This window comes from Nannobrachium achirus, assembly GCF_963921795.1.
Source record: "Nannobrachium achirus genome assembly, chromosome: 7".
Lineage (NCBI taxonomy): Eukaryota > Metazoa > Chordata > Actinopteri > Myctophiformes > Myctophidae > Nannobrachium > Nannobrachium achirus.
In genome coordinates this window covers 16,458,746-16,472,585 of record NC_137816.1, presented here as the reverse complement: position 1 = coordinate 16,472,585, position 13,840 = coordinate 16,458,746, and positions in this window count along the sequence as shown.

The window sequence follows — 13,840 nt, the reverse complement described above, 5'->3', positions numbered from 1 at the left end:
TGGGACTTCCCCAAAGAAAAGAAAGCTGTTGGGGTCTCCAATATATAAACTTTATATGAACTCTTAAAACCGCACAAATTTTGCACTAGTGTGTTTTTTTAAATGGGTTATGAACAAACGAATCATTTTTTGGGGGTCTGAAATGGGTTTGAAAAGGGAGTCATTCAAAAGAAAAGATGATTTTTATGAAAAAAGAAAAACTTCTATCTTTGAAAAGATCACAAATGACTAAATACAGGGTTACAGAGCGTTTGTATATACACATTTATATTGTTTTGCACCCCTGTTAGCAGGTGTGTTCACATGCGATACCATCGTTACCTTCTGTATCAATAAACTGTCAGTTTATTTTGTTGCCATGACAACAACATGCTAACCCAGTGGTTCTCAACCCCCCCCCCCCCTCTCCCTGCTTGGGGACCTCCCACCCTGACAAGCACTTTTGAGGCATTTAGTTGGACTTTGTTCCACAGATAAATATTGTGAATAGCCGATCTACAACTCACATGCCAGCTTGTAGATCAGCTATTTTCAAGATTTTTGCCTCATTCTCATATTATTTGACAATTTGGCAAATGTTTTACCAGTTTTTATATAGTCTAGTTTGATGATCTTCTATAGTCTAGTTTGATGATTACTTTTTTTTCCTTTTTCTTAAATTTCCACTTTACTGTCATCTGGGGACACACACAAAACACTGTTGTGACCCCCCTGGGGGTCCTGACCCCTGGGGGTCCTGACACAGTGGTTGAGAACCACTGTGCTAACCAACCAGAAAGTTGTGATCAGCTTTTCCTATGGACCTCTTAGCCTCTTGTGTCACATGATAGCGTTACTTACTGTACTTTTAGGCCAGTGGCAGTGTCTGATTGCTCATACTGCATACAAACACCACATTGTAGTACAAGAAATATTATTAAATCCTCTGTTTTTTATCCATTATCCCCAAAAAATCTCTACACAACCTGTTCAAACACCGTTAATCCATTGTTCCATATTTTGTGTTATCAATAGCATTTTGCTGCTATGAAAGCCCATGACATTCTGAGCCAACATACTCACCGCACGAAGTCTACGAATGTTAATTGCATACTAAATAGACAGCATATCTGAAGAATATTTTCTTACGATCCCTACTAGAATGGGGGAAAACAGTATGATCATTCAGACACTGCATGACATTATCTCTACTTATGAAACACTCTTTAAAAAGATGTGTTGAAAATAACTCAACATTAAGTGTGTTGTCCCTAACTGCACTCTCATGTCATTTGAATACGGTATATTCAAGATATAGTACATCTTCAACACCGTTTTTTATCCCCCACCCCATCTGTGTAATTAGGGACAGCAACTTTTAATTACTCCTGTAAAATGTGTTTTTAGCATACCTTTTTGAAATAAGGTTTTGTGTTTGTGTGTGTGTGTGAGAGAGAGAGATATCTGGCCTAGAAACGTGTTTTTTTTTTAGGATGGACATGAAGACAACAGGCACAATTAATGTTGTCAACCATTTTTCATTTTTGCCCCATCCTCCCAACTCCTCTCCATCGTTCGAGAAATACCTCGTGTGCAGAGAACAAGTTACATCCTTCTTATCAATGCTGGAAATTCACTGCAAAGAAAAGAATAATAACAAGCTTAGCAAGTGTTGCCATGAAGTCACATTTTTATAGTTTATTTCATGACCTTTTCAAGTCAAATTATGTTACCACCGCAGATACAATACAGCAGAATCAAATAACCATTTAGCTTGTTGAAAATCACTTGCCAAGCTTGTTACTCCTTGCAGTGTTCTCTCAAAATGTTTTTATTTTTCATAAGATGCTGCACTTGCTTTAGATCACAGTTGTACCAGATTTCAATGTCTTTCAGCATCTTCATACCATTCTTGTACCCAATGTTTCACAATCCAAACATGGCCTTCTAACCTTCACTCGCATCATTATATCCCTCCTGAAATGGAAAATCCTCTGTGTAATTCATACTTTTGTGTTCAAATGTAACCAAAATGTAACCGGTTTGGTTACATTTGTACGCACTCTAAGTTAAATTAACATTGAGGATTTTACTATGTAGTTCCAATCTTTCAAGTACTGTACATCATGAACCTAACCCATCTACATGTTCAACCAATCACAGAGCAACTCATTCACACACTTTACGAAGATCAAAATTAATGGTCTCTCTTGGGAACTCTCTGGCTGGTATGGGGGGGGGGGTCCAATAGTGATTTTGTCTGAGAAACATACCAAGCTCGGGATTCACTTCTCAATTCATTCAGTGATGTAGACATCATTTATGCACACCTGAAGTGTCTCGATACGGGGGTGTAGGAAAAGAAAAGCAATGTGAAAAGGGGGAACAATATACCACACGCTATACTAGGTAATCGAGGTGTTTTGGCCAAAATGTTGTACCTTACTAGTAGTTATTTGAAGACAGTGTTGGGATTTTGTTATCCTTTTTCAAGATCAGTCAAGGAAGGAAGATTTGTTTTTTTTATTTGAATGGCAATACTGGAGAATGTTTGTCATGAGAGGTTGTCATATCCAGCCTATCTAGAAATAAATGATAACAAAGCAAAGAGACGACAAATTCTGCTTACATGTTCAGGTGATTGGACTAAAAAAGGAATCAGGCCCACTTCATTGTTGGAATATGTGGAGAGTGGAGACAAGACTACACGGCTCAAATTGCAATTGCGATTGTAGAGACTGCCATAGCCATCTCCCTGTTCTTGTTTATTTATATTTGGACTGACTATTTGGATATTTGGATACGCGTGTTGTGCACTGATCCAAATATGTACTTTTACTCCAGTATTTATTTGAAAACTTTAGTTATCTTGCAGATATAAATTATAATATTATAAAACATACATAAACTACTTTAGCCCTATTTTATACCTTGGCTATTTGAAAATAGCCGGTCTGCAAGTGACATTTTGTGAGCTTGTAGATCTGCTATTTTCAAATAATTTGTACTTTTATTTTTGGTACATTTTACTTTAGTACATTTTGAGCCAACACTTTCATACTTTTAATCAAGTACATTTTGAATTGCGGACTTTTACTTGTAACAGTATTTCTATATTGCAGTATTTACTATACAGTATTAAGTAAAATATGTGAGTACTTTTTCCACCACTGAGTACATCCAAATTGTATCTCCTAAGCAAAAGGTTATAAAACAGGAAAACATGTCCTGTCACATGTATGAAGCACATTTTGGGAGCCGACAGGCAATTTGTTGAAACTTTCTCTTTGGTTTTGTCGCTTTTGTCATATTTGCAGTTTCCTATGCAGACAGGCTAGCATGGCACAGTCAAATTCAGAGGCTGACAAAAACATCTGCTTTTTAAACAGAAGCTAAATTAAGTTTCATTTGAAATCTATCAGGTAGTGGTACATTTTCTCAAAATGTGGCAGTCACATTAGTCACCAAATGTTTACTACAGCTGTCATTGATATTTTAATGTTTCTTTTGATGACAGCCTTTGATCATGTAAGCAAGAATAGCAATGTTAGAAGTTGTAAGGGTTTGAATCTCAGAGAGAGAAGCCTTGTCTCCACAAACACACACACACACACACACACACACACACACACACACACACACACACACACACACACACACACACACACACACACACACACACACACACACACACACTTTGAGCTGTTATCAATTTGCCTTCAATTGCATCAGTTTAACAATTCTGATCTTCATTGTTCACTTTCTGTTATATCCTAATAGGATGGGTGTGACAACACTCATGCCAAAAGCTGCAAAGGGAAATCCCTTGGTAGAGTTGGAACTGCGTTGACTGCAGCCCTGCATCATACATCAGTAGGCCTACACTCAAAAGAATATGTTGTTTTCCGCATACCACTATGTTACGTTTGGGACAAAATATGTATTGGTTATTATTTTCACCAAGCTTTATCATGAAAACGGTTGACTGTTATCAACATCATGCTGACAGTTGAGGTCATTTACAGAATAATCTGTCAGGCAGAAAACGTGTAGCCATATTTAATCTTTTTATGTTTTTGTCATGAATGATTGCCCTGTTTTATACTTTGTCATTATGACAGTGTCATGCAAAAGTAATGAAAATAGCCAATCTACAAGCTCACAAATATTTGCAATTTTGGCTTTAATGACAAAATGCCCAAAAACTATTGAAGTCTGTCTGTTGGTTTTAAAAAACTTGTGACTGAATAATTACATTGGATCCATTGGAACGCAGGTATTTTAATGTTTTTCCCCACAAGCAATGGACATGCAAGGTTTCTGCACTCCAGCAATGATAAATGTGTTGTACTGATTGCAAAATGGTCTTTGTCCCAAATCTGACACAAAGATGTGATGAAAACAACGCTATTATTTTGAGGTGACGTCATCATTTTAGTTGTCACCCTCTTCATTGGCATCATCATCATGATCATCATCACCCTTCATCCTGTGCTGCTGAACTTGAAGTAGGTGCAAAAGAGAAAAAAAAAGGTTTTTGTACAGAAATCTATTTTTTATGGAGAGTTTGTAAAAAAACAAATTATTAAACATGCTGTACTTTTTATGACTAAAGATGTAGGTACAACAGAATCTTGTCAATTAAAATCAATGTTTTTATTATTACACCATGTAAAAATCTGATTCAGTCTCTGAGTATCAAATATCAAAATGTCTTAACTGTATCTTTTTTGTCCAAACATGGCTGGGTTTCCATGAAAACTGAACGTATTTCTAACCTTGTGTACCCAGATTAGATCTTTTTCATTAATCTTCGGAAAATGTCATATCCAGGTCTCACAAGTGTGAATGTCATGAGAAAAAAGGCTTGAGTCGTTAAACACAATAATGATTTATATCTGAAAATAGCCTATCTATGCGACTCGTTGAGCGTGTAAATCGGCCTCTTTCAGTGATGTTTATGATTTGTCATACGCCGTTGACATGACACAAAAATAGGCGATCTGATAGAGGAAGCTGATAAATGATTGCGGATGTGATGCGGTTGATGAGCTATTTTCAGCACGCGAGGATGTCATGTACGACAAAGCATAAAATAGGCATTAGTGAGTGTAGATTGTATCCACGGGATTACACGTATGTTGGCTTTTAGCAATAGCACCGTGTTTCTTGTCAACATTCGTTGCTGGTATTAATCTCAGTGATATTCAGTACTTTGACACTTGTAATGGGATTGGGTAGTCCCAAGTCCCAACCCATGGGAGTTGACTCAGTATTGCTGATTTAATCACTTTACAACATCTTGTCGGTGAAAATCAATACATTTTGCAACTCTGTACTCACATTGCCAGAAATAAGTAACACTAAACATTTGTTGTTCCAAGCTATAGCCTACAGATGTGTTGGAAATAACATGCATCCTTTTCAAAGAGTTTGAAAAGGAGGTGATTGTAACAACTTAAACTTAGAGCATCTGACCTTCTGGCTCCATAAAATAAGTGGAAATCACATGGACTCCTTGACCTTAATGGGGTAGGATTAGCCTTACATTAAGATACCCCTACCAAGACTTCCGCATTGTGATGTTGGGCTCCTACCGTCGCCCAATCGTCACAATGCGGAAGTCTTGGTAAGAGTCTTTTAATGTAAGGCTAGGGTAGGATAAAAAGGTTGGTGCTGATGAATTTAGGTTGACCATTTCCTTATCCGTAAACAAAGAGAATGTCCTGCCCTGACAAGCGATGACCAGAGAGAATAAACAGACCCAGAATTGTCCCTCGTTTAGACATAATATTGAAAAGACAGTTTGGTACCACAAAGAGGTCATTATCAGATATTGTATGTGAATGCAGCCTTACAACCTGCTGTTAACCACTTGAACCCTAGTATCCCTATACTGGGGGTATCATTTGCCAAATACAGACAGTCTACAAGCTCTTGTGAGCTTGTAGATTGGCTGTTTTTGGCAAAAAAAAAACATTGGTGTATAGAGGAAACACCAAGTGCAGACAACTCATGTCCAGTTTACTAATAAAGGGTTTAAGTGGTTAAAGAGACTCTGTTACACTTTATCAGCTATTTTGAAAACATTATTTGAGAATAAAGATTTTTGATACAATAATTCCTGATGCTGTACCATCTTATTTCAACTGCAGATGTTTTAAAATTGTGGTATTTTGTTATAACCTAACCATCTCCCCTTTATTAGAAATGTCTCCATCAGTGCAGGAGAACGAATGCATCATTTTATTTCAATAGCTGTATTGCATTATTGGTCTTTTGTTATTCATTTGTTTTCCTTTATTAGAATATATCTCCTCTGCACCTATACATGATGTGCATTTAAATAATCACACTTCAACTCGAACATTTCTCCTTTTAGTGCAGTATAACCACAGCAGCAGAACCACTCTCGTAATTGTATTTCATATTTTGCTATTATGTATTTGAAGTAGCACTTGACTTTACTTCGTCTATTCAGGTATCTCAAAAGGGTCAGAACCTTCTCTGAAGCATGAAGGTTCGATATTGAAGCATAGCCTACTTAATTATGAAATTACTGTTGGGTGGCTCTCAGAGCTCAGGGTGGAATTATTTATTTCTTTAACGAGTCTGCTGTCTAGTAAATAGGCAGAGGTTGTTAGAGGTGTTAGTTGTGGAAATTTCAAAAATATAAATATGGTTTAAACTCAGTTTTTTCTATTTCTAAAATAAAATAACCCGCCCCCTTAACTCTGACAGTTTAACGTTCCATTTTGTTCCATTTGTACACTGTAAGAGTTACAGACTTGCGTGGGTCAAGTTACCCCTCCAAAGGAACCCCCAGAGTCCCTGGAATCCACTTTGAGAACCTGGTTTATACCACCTTCATAATCACTTTGTGACAGAAACCTGTATGCCAAACGCAGCACAGATTCCTGAATCCTGATATGCATAAAACAAAGCACACCAATCAACAATCTGCACGGCTGTTGGTCATGGGCTTGATGCAGGGGAAGAATCTTCACTTATAAGCCGTGGGAAAAGATATCCCATGGGACTCCGGAACCAATCAACACAAGTGATTAAACCTCATGGATAACAAATGTGAAACTCCTCACCCACACACACACACACACACACACACACACACACACACACACACACACACACACACGCACCCACCACCCAGACCAGAGTGCACACCCACCCAGACCAGAGTGCAGACCAAAGCATCCCTAATTGCCATGATTTAATAGGCTCTCATAATCCTCTAAACATTTAAGGTCAGGAATGGTCTAGAAGTTGTTAGTGCAGTTAACAGCTGATGTACTGTAGATAGGCTTCATTAATTATCTCTGACAGGAGGCTGGAGGAACTTGCTTTTGCCCCTGTCTGTCTGTCTGTCTGTCTGTCTGTCTGTCTGTCTGTCTGTCTGTCTGTCTGTCTGCCTGTCTGTCTGTCTGTCTGTCTGTCTATCTGTCTAACTATGTATCTGCAGCTAATCCTAAAAAGCACCAGACCAATCAGCATCATATCACTTGTTCTGTACGACAATTAGCAGCTTTCACTGAAATTTGTACACAACACATAAAAACATGAAGACAAGAGCGATATGATGTCCTTCATTGTTCTGCTTAACCATAGCCAGATTCTAAATTTAGTTTCAGGTTTTGACTGATGAATTTTACACACTGCAAGCAGACCAAGACTCAATTCCTGAATACTTGACCCAAGGAAATTGGGCAATTTACCCATCATTTCAGAAGCTGAAACTAAAGCAAAGTACTTGGGATTTTCCGCTCTGTGTCCCAGCATTCTCAAGATTTGCCTCAAAATATTTAGCTTAGTTTTGCCTTCCTTTGTGGTTGCCCATGGCCCCTGCAAGTTCTGTATACTCTAATTAGAATAAGTGGTTGTTATGTCTGGTCACTACAATAAGGCCCTCCCCAATCGACCAGCCAGCAGGCTAAGTCTGGGAGACACATGGGCGCGTGCACGCATCCGCCTGGGTGACAGCAGACTGCTGGGCGAGCGCTGGCGCTTTGGCATGGGATCAACTTTCCCTTTGCGGTCTAAAATAAATATTGGCACTTTGGCTAAAGTGTGTGCAGTGTACAGTGTGTCTTTGTATTTTAAAGACTATTAATGGGAACAACTTTGACCAAAAAAATGCACAGACATGGTTGGTTGTTTAAGTTGGACAAAATGTGGCTGTATTTTCCCAAATATGGAGATGACTGACGTCTGACAGCATAGATGTTTGATGTCATAAACCACATGAGAGTGAGACAATATGTCCATATATGGGCATTCCCAGATATGGGCTTAATATCGATGACATCCGGGATCTCCGTATATGGGCATAAAAGGGACAAGGAGGGAATTAATTTGCAACATCATTGTGATGTCAGAACAGGTCAGCTATATCCTTCTGCTGAGCTGGGATGAGGTGTCATTGTGATGTCAGAAGAGTGACAGACAGACAGACAGACAGACAGACAGACAGACAGACATGAACTGGATGTTTTCATAAAAAGTATGTAGGCCTAAGGTGGATGAGAAGTTGACTCAAGGTCTCCAAGGTTGTGAGTTAAAACGCCACTCTTACCTGTCTTTATCTACTGCATAAAGTTTGAAAGTCAAAAAGAACTCCAAGATGATACATTAAAAGCAGGTGGTGTCTCAGTGGATTAGGAGAGTGCTTGGCATCTCTAAGGGCTTGTGAGTTCAAAACCCCACTGTCTGTATCTACTGTCATTCCCGCTTCTCATAGTTCTTCGACTTAGAGGATATAATACCGGATTGACACACAGGCTAACGGAGCTGCAACCTGAGGCACCAAGCTCTGGGGGGTACCAAACCCCTGGCCAAAAACATAATTAACTGAATATGAATGGGCTTTAAGGATCTGGAGGGGTTATATAGTGATTCCTTCCTTGGCCTACTAATGCCATCCAACAGCTGAATATCCGCTTTCTAACACCCAAATCACACAGCCAGCACCAAACAGCATATTTTGCCATTGCTATATCTGCTACCCTTATGTGCAGCAAATCCCTTGACACTGTCTTCAAATGCAATAAAAAGGTTTTAATGGGAAATCACAACGTTTCGGTCTGTTAAAGACCTTCATCAGGTTTTATTCATATGATACCTGTCACCTTAAAAAGGTGTTGTCACATCAGTTTGAGAGAGAGGATTTTTATTTTAAAAACAAATCTTTTTTTAAACATGGTCAATTAAATGAAGTTAGCTAATTACATCTTGCAGATAGTTCTACATTCATTAAAACTCTGAGCTCTGACTGGGGAGAGAATCGGGGAGATGGATTATTGCTCTGGGTCTAATGATCCTTATAACAATGTCCTGCAATCAAAATATGACAAAATATTTGTCATTAAAATGTATGTTGACATGGCACACTGACACTCTAGAAAATAATAACGTGGCACTTCATTTCAAAAAGGTAGCTGACCCCTGACATACAGTATATGTGACCTGTGAACAATATTATTGTATATGTACAATACATACAGTATTTGCTCTATCTGTCCAACCCTGCTCTATTTCTCTGTTCCTCATAGGCTATTAATTGGATAATATCAACATTTGCTTCACTATCACTATGCTTCGGTTATTACAATGTTTGTGCCAGTACTGATTGAGAGGAAAGATTGAAAAGCTTTCAGACAATTCTAATCAGTATCATATAAGCATCAGTGGTTTTTAAGCCCTCTAATTAGAGAGAGGGACCTGCAGAGAGATTATAATGGAAATAATTCACTATGTACTGTAATTGGTACAAAAACAGCTATACTGTAGGCAAACACTGACATTCAATGTCTGCTGAATGTCATCTTTACTGTCTGATTAGCCTGCTATAGAAAAGGCAGCTCTCTAATGACTTCCAGATACACTAACCTTGAGGTATTTTAATTACGTATGTACAGTATGTATGTATGTATGTATGTCCTTCAAAGCCTAGCCCAGCAATAATCACTGTTTGAAATTCTATCCAATTTAGAGATGGGGGCCTTTAAAAACAATGCTGTATAAAACTTAAAACATTTGGAAATGTCCTCCTAAAACATAGCTTCACTAACGATTTTTGTATCAGCCTCTGTAGCAGATACAGTAGAACCACGAGAGAAACGTGTGAGATTCAAACACAAATATTTGTAAATTTCCCTAATAAATGTCACAAATCTAAAGCTGTGGCAGGTGCACTTCCTCTGTGTGCCTCCCTTGGCTGTGGGTGCTAATCTTACAAAACACATGTTAACTACAGTAGGATGGGGCCATGCGCCCACAGGCTGCTTTTTTCTAGTACAAATACTACAAATAACCATACGCCTGCTCCACTGGGTGTGGGTGTAATAATCTATTAAGGTAGGCTGATAAGTTATATAGGCCTATATATCTTTTCCGTCTTTTCTGTGTGTGCAGGCGTGCGTGCACGTGCGCGTGTGTGTGCGCGTGTGCGTGTGTAAAGTGGAAGACAGATGGGCTCCAGTGATGCTTTATTAAACTGATCTGATAACTGGAGATTGTTTTCTGTCGACAGAGGAAGGGAAAGACAAACAGAGACTGTGGAGAGAAAGGGAGACATACTGTATAAGTCATATAGGACATAAACACAATGACAGAAGAAGGACTCAAACATTTTTACTTTCACTTAAATGTGCCATGTTGTGAGCTTTTAGGCCTGCTATTTTTGAATAGCTGAAATATAAAGTAGGGCTTAATTGGTTAATGTACAGTGTGTTTTGTAAAAAATATTGTAAATCTAAAAACCAACTTCAAATAATTATGGTAGCGTAAAAAGCACTTTATTTGCCTCTGTGAGATGTTTTGAGTATAAAATAGGGCTTAATTGGTTCATGTATTTCTTGTAATATAGTAATAACAGCCCTCTGACAAATACATGTAGTGGATATTAAAAAGTACAATATTATATATATTATATATTATATATATATATATATATATATATATATATATATATATATATATATATATATATATATATATATATATAAACAACATTGAGGAAGGAAGCCCAAATAAGCATCTACACTTTAGAAAAAAGCCCCCAAAAAACCCACAACCACCCTAACCCTAACCCAACTTGCAAACAACTTTACAGAAAAACCACCCTAAAGTCACTTATAATAAGCAGACATGGCAACACTGGCTTTGACGTATGTTTTGTTGCTTGTGATGTATATTTAGTTCCTTCTCTCCTCTGCTGATGTCCAATGAATACACAGAAAGAAAAGTGGAGTGAGATGGAAATAGTGGCAAGGCAAAGAGAAAGTCATTTGCAAGTGTCTCTCCTGTCACGTTGTCATGGGGAGAAGCAGTATGTTTCATCCTTATTGATGCAGTATTGTGTACAACATACAGTCAGATGCACACATAGACATCAAAGGGGGCTTGAGGCTTTTATCCGTCTGTAAAAGTGCCCTCTCCAGACTATGAATGCAGTTTTTCTATGGTGAAAGACATGCAAATGCCCCCTTTCCATGCCATACATGAATGCAGCATTCAAGAGAATTGCCTTGTCCAAACTCTCTTGAACTTGAATGCAACATCTTATGTTGAAAGACTTGCCCTCTCTGTGTAGAAATCCATGCCGTAGGTATGCCACATCTCCAGTATTGACATGATTATGCTCAGTTTAGTGTGGTATCAAGTACCGAAAATTGCAGACCTCCAAGCTCACAACGAGTCACGCTGCGATGCGTTGTGAGCTTGGAGGTCGGCTATTTTCAATATTTTCACCAAAAGGCCCTTTTAGAAATATCAGGGACAAGCAGTATCTGTTTCATCCTTATTGATGCATTATTGTGTACAACATACAGTCAGATGCACACATAGACATCAAAGGGGGCTTGAGGCTTTTATCCGTCTGTAAAAGTGCCCTCTCCAGACTATGAATACAGTTTTTCTATGGTGAAAGACATGCAAATGCCCCCTTTCCATGCCATACATGAAGGCAGCATTCAAGAGAATTGCCTTGTCCAAACTCTCTTGAACTTGAATGCAACATCTTATGTTGAAAGACTTGCCCTCTCTGTGTAGAAATCCATGCCGTAGGTATGCCACATCTCCAGTATTGACATGATTATTATGCTTAGTTTAGTGTGGTATCAAGTACCGAAAATTGCAGACCTCCAAGCTCACAACGAGTCACGCTGCGATGCGTTGTGAGCTTGGAGGTCGGCTATTTTCAATATTTTCACCAAAAGGCCCTTTTAGAAATATCAGCCCCTGCCTCTCTAACATTCTCTGCACCTCCTTGTATACAGTATATCGTTGAGGTCAGAGCAGAAACCTTGTAGGCCACTTTTATTTTTGGAGCCGTGTGCAGAGCACATGAGCTCCCTCTGAGTGGCAATGTGTGTCCTGTCTCACCAGAGTCTGTGTCCAGTCGAGAATGAACAGGATCTGCCCATGCGCAATTCTTTGGATGGGATTTATGTCACTTTGAAGTGAGCCGATTTTTTGGATGGGATTTATGTCACTTTGAAGTGAGCCGATTTTTTGGATGGGATTTATGTCACTTTGAAGTGAGCCGATTTTTTGGATGGGATTTATGTCACTTTGAAGTGAGCCGATTTTTTGGATGGGATTTATGTCACTTTGAAGTGAGCCGAATCTCTGGGATCCGTTCTTTTCAAAGAGCCGTTCAAAAGTTATTTATTTTGTAAATACTTTGTAGATTTTGATTATAATTACAAATCACTTCAATCAAAAACATAGACCTGGAACTGCTCAAATTCACGGCTCCACTTCGAACCGAGGTTTGATTTTTCTTCATTGATTAATGCCCTACTTTACAATAGTGTCGCACAAAAGTAGTTAAACTAGATATTTTCACTAAAAGGAGCTGTTTAGGACGTTTCCACCCGACACAGCAACACCACGGTATGTTTTTTTTCTCTCATTGCACTTATTATGCTATGCTGATGGCATCTCCTTATTTATCTTATCTTAATTTGAATTATTTACAGTTGTCATGGCAATACCACTGTATGATACACTGGACATATACAGAAAAAGAAAATCGAAGTAATCTTTTCTTCCCCTACTTCCTCTATACTTACCATGCTCCTCTCCCCTCCCCTCCCCTCCCCTCCCCTAGTGCTATATTAAATCAGTTAAGGCTGTGTTCAAGGTTCACTGCCAACACCATCCCACTCCCCACTTACTCTTATAGGGATTGATGTGCCATGTGTTGCCGTACAGTACCTCCATGGCCCAATAAAACCGTATCTCTAAAAATACGGACTCAAATGATTACATTTTAAGCACCATTCCAGTCCATTACTTTTACCAAACAATATAGATTAAGACCGTTGGTTTAGTGTCAGTGGCCAGATATAATCATTTCAGAGAGATCTTGCTGCGTGTGAACACAACTCTACATCGCTAGCCACAACTCTGCATCGCTATAGTCTTATAGCCACAGCAGACAGGTTGCTGCCGCTACAGTCCTGCACAAAAATGCAAAATGCTACCCAGGCTCCAATACACACCCACTGGACAGAACCTTTCTCCACACTGCTGTCCGGGTGTGGAACAGTCTACCAGAGCCTGTGGTTGATTCCATCACAAACAATGGCCTTCAAGCCTTTACAAACGCTGAGTTCATAGACATCTCCTGACCACCCCTCACACTGACTGTTGAGCTGCAGTGAACCGTATGATTGGCTAATGGATACATTATCTTACTTGGCTATTGTTCACAATAGTATCTAATAATACAAATATAAAAAGGACACATGGCTCATGTTACCTGGTATTTAAAGTATAATTCTACAGTGATACCCACTCGGGCATCACTGTGTTTATGTCTAGCCATCAGTCCTACATT